Source organism: Trichechus manatus, unplaced genomic scaffold (assembly GCF_000243295.1).
Source record: "Trichechus manatus latirostris isolate Lorelei unplaced genomic scaffold, TriManLat1.0 scaffold00009, whole genome shotgun sequence".
Lineage (NCBI taxonomy): Eukaryota > Metazoa > Chordata > Mammalia > Sirenia > Trichechidae > Trichechus > Trichechus manatus.
The window spans coordinates 412,240-416,461 of NW_004443945.1; the positions used below are offsets into that span (position 1 = coordinate 412,240).

Sequence of the window (4,222 nt, forward strand, 5' to 3'; positions counted from 1 at the left end):
GCTGAATTTTTGGTACGTAGAATGGATTTTTTTTTTTTTTTTGCCCCCTCCAACAATCCTACCCTCTGAGTCCCAAGGGATGAACATTGTCCCACTAATTCTACCCCAGATGCCCCCTAGAGTCCAGAGGGACACATGGTGTCCCAAAGAAAAATCTTCAAAATTTCTGTCTCCTACTCAAAATGCACACACCTCATACAACACCCTGTAGAAACAGTAATTTGTGGCACATGCTTATTTTTTCAGTTTCAAACAGTCATGAAAGCTCCTGCCTTGCAGTAGTATACACTATCAGTGGAAAAGCAGCTTCCCAATGAACCTGAGTGGTGGGAAAAGTGAGTGGGCAACTGTAATTCCAACTGTCATGAAAGGGTTATTAAGAGATAAAAACAAAATGGCAGCAACAATTTCAAGAACAAACTTACAGCAAAACTCCTTTACTTTAAAAGATTCATAATGTATATTGACCACTTTCTCTCATGTTGCTTTCCTAACCCACTGTTTCCCCAATATCTCTGAGTTCCTCAGCAACTCTGCCTTCCCCCACAGCATTGCGTTGGAGTAGAGATTTCCCCAAACAAGAATCTCCACTTTCCTCTGAAAGAACGACAGCAAAAAACCAAAACCATTGCTGTTGAATTGACTCTGACTTATAGTAACTCTATAAGACTGAGTAGAACTGCCCCATAGGGTTTCCAAGGAGCGGCTGGTGGATTCAAACTGCATCTCCACACCTCTTGCCACTTCTTAACATCTACATTGCCACAGATAGTAACATTCAGCAATCCAGCTGGATTTTAATTACTGTGACCCTGACTAACGTGCACTTCTTCCAAATCCAGTTTTGAGTTTAAGGAAATGGTAGGGAAGATGGTGGTGTACTGGCGGTATTCCTCTCTCTTATAGGAATCAGGCCACTTAGGAATTCTTCTGTCATCATCTCTCCACTGACTATAAACCCTGCTCCTGAGACCATCCTGGAACTTACAGTCTCCCACCAATGCTTTCTCTGAGAGTCAGCATCTACTTGCATTGTTTTAACATCTCTTTTTTGTTTCTGTTTTAATATTTTATTATGTTTTAGATGAATTTTATACAGCAAATTGGGTTCCCATTTAACAATTTTTATATGAATTGTTCCGTGGCATTGGTTACAATTTGCATACTGTGTTAGCATTCTCATTTTTTCCATTATGTTTGTTCTGTTTCCATTGATCTAGCTTCCCTTCCCCTTCTTGCCTTATTGTCTTTGCTTTTGGGTAAATATTGATCGTTTGGTCTCATACAGTTAATTGTTTAAGGGAACACATTACTCATGGATGATGTCATTTGTTTTCTAAGCCAATCTACTATTTGGTTGTTACAGCACCTGGTATTCCCAGGCAGTCTCCTATCCAAGTACGAACCAGGCCCAATCTTGCTTAGTTTCTGAGATCAGACGATACCAAGCTTGTTCAGGGTGGTATGGCCGTAGACTGTAACCATCTCTTAATACCACAAAAGAAAGACTTGCCATCTGATTCCATAAAGATTACAGCCCAGGAAACTTTATGGGGCGGTTCTACTGGGTCATATGAGGTTGCTATGGGTCAAAAATCAATTTGACAGCAACCAACAACAACAGCAATATGAAAAAATATGAGCATTTGCTACAGGTCAGGCACCTTTCATGTATCGTCGGGTTTAATTCTCTATATAGCCTTATGAGACAGGAGCTATTATTGTTGTTAGTTTCTGTCAAGTCAGCACCGACGTATGGCAACCCCATATACAACAGAACAATACTTTGTCATGTCCTGTGACATCAAAATCATTGTTATACTCAAGTTCATCATTGCAGCTACTGGGTGTTTTCAGTACTTCCAACATAAGGGCTCATTTTTCAGCACTGTATTGGGTGATGGAGCCCTGGTGGCACAGTGGTTAAGAGCTAGGCTGCTAACCAAAAGGTTGGTAGTTCGAATCCACCAGCCACTCTTTGGAAATCCTATGGGACAGTTCTATTCTGTCCTATAGGGTTGCTATGAGTCAAAATTGACACCACAAGAATGGGAATATTGAGCAATATTCTGCTGTGATCCGTAAGGTTGTCACTGGCTAATTTCTGGAAATAGATCATAAGTCCTTTCTTCATAGTCTGTCTTAGTCTGGAAGATCCACTGAAATCTGTTCACCATGGGTGACCCTGGTGGTATTTGAAATACCAGTGACATAGCTTCCAGCGTCATAGCAACATGCAAACCATCAGTATAAGCATAGTGGTCGACAGGTGGTAGAGGTGATATTATAAGCCCCATTTTATAGGTGAGAACACTAAGGCTTAAAGACCCAGCTAGTTAGAGGTAGAAACGTGATTTAAGCCATGGTGGTCTGAAACAGTCTGCACACCCAACAATGACTCTTTGCTGCCTTTTCCTAAAGTCCTCCAGCTTTTCCTCACTTGATCCATTGTTCTTCACAATTGTATTGCTCTCTGTCACTCTGAAAACTCTGCTGGAGATCTTTCAGCCATCTGAATATTAACTTGAATTTGCCTCAAATTCTTTTTTGTGAGAGGCTATAAGGAGTCCTGGTGCAATGGTTAAGCACTTGGCTGCTACTCAGAAGGTCAACAGTTTGAATCCACCCAGTGACTCTGTGGGAGAAAGAGCTGGTGATCTACTCCCATAAAGATTACAGCCTAGGAAACCCTATGGGGTAATTCTACTCTGTCAAATGGGGTCATTATAAGTTGAAATCGACTCGAGGCACCCAACAACAATAACATAAGCTTAATGTGTTATACAAACATTAATGTGCTCTGCAGCTAACCTAAAGATTGGCAATTTGAGTCTATCAGAGGTGCGTTGGAAGAAAGACCTGGAGATCTACATCTGAAAAATCAGCCATTGAAAACCCCATGGAGGTATTGCCCTGAGATAATCTTTAAAACTTAAGCCAAAAATATCCCCTGAAGTCTTCTTAAAACAAAACAAATAGTTTAGCTTAACTAGTAAAGAATGTCCACCTTGAGCATTGTGCTCTTTTGAGAACTATCTATATGGGATCAAAGTGACAACAGCAACTCAAAAGATTAGCTGGGAACTTTAAGGGGCAGCGAGTTAATGGGGAAGGAACAACTCAGAAAAGGAGAGTGAGAATGGTTGCACAACTTGAAGAATGTAATCAATGTCACTAAATTGTACAAACAGTTGAATTGGTGTATGTTTTCCTGTATATATTTTCAACAACAACAACAAAATAAATTAAAAAAATAAAAGGTATCAAGATCCCAGGAAATATGAACGGGCACTGACCACATTAGCCACAGTAGATTAGTGTTGTTATAGTTATTCTACTCTTGTAAAAACAAACAAATAAACCCTGTGCAATAATAGAAAAAAAATTGTAACCAATGTCACTGAATAATACGTGTATAAATTGTTGAATGGGAATCTGTTTTGCTGTGTACACTTTACCAAAAATATAATAAAATATATATATATTTTTTAAAAAGCACCATATCACCAAATGCCTACCAGAATGGCTAAAATAAAACATAATGATTACTCCAAACGCTGGCATGGGAAGGGGAGAACCTGGATCCCTCACTCATTGCTGGTGGGAATGTAAATAGTACAGTCACTGGAAAAGTGTATGGCAGTTTCTTAAAAAACTGAACGTGCAATTATCCTATGACCTAACACTTGCCCTTTTGGACATTTATCCCAGAGAAATGAAGATTTATGTTTACACAAAAATCTGTGCATAAATATTTATAGCAGCCTTGTTCATAGTAGTCAAAAACTTGAAACACTCCTGATGTCCTTCAACGGGTGAATGGTTTAACATCCATAACATAGACTCCTACTCAGCAATAAAAAAGAACAAACTTTTGATACACACAACCTGGATGTTTAAAGAATTATGCTGAGTGAAAAAAAGCCAATCCCCAAAGATTATATTTATGTGATTTTATTTACATAACATTCTTGCAATTACAAAAGTATAGAAATGGAGAACAAATTGGTGGTTGCCAGGGTTTAAGAATCACCACTCATCTGTCAACCACCCATCTGTCAGTTTGTCGTACTGCGGTGGTGTTCGTGTTGCTATGATGCTGGAAGCTATGCCACTGGCATTTCAAATACCAGCAGGTGTTTCAAATACCATCAGATATTTCAAATACTAGATGGGTGGTATTTCTCTCCTGGGGGCAGGAGGCAAGTGGGTGTGGCTATAA

General features: G+C 39.4%; 1 pseudogene; it reads right to left on the bottom strand.

Annotated features, from left to right (window-relative positions):
* Nucleotides 1-1,357: 1,357 nt before the first annotated feature.
* LOC111819479 (uncharacterized) lies at nucleotides 1,358-1,476 on the bottom strand (annotated as a pseudogene).
* Between the last annotated feature and the right edge of the window lie 2,746 nt (nucleotides 1,477-4,222).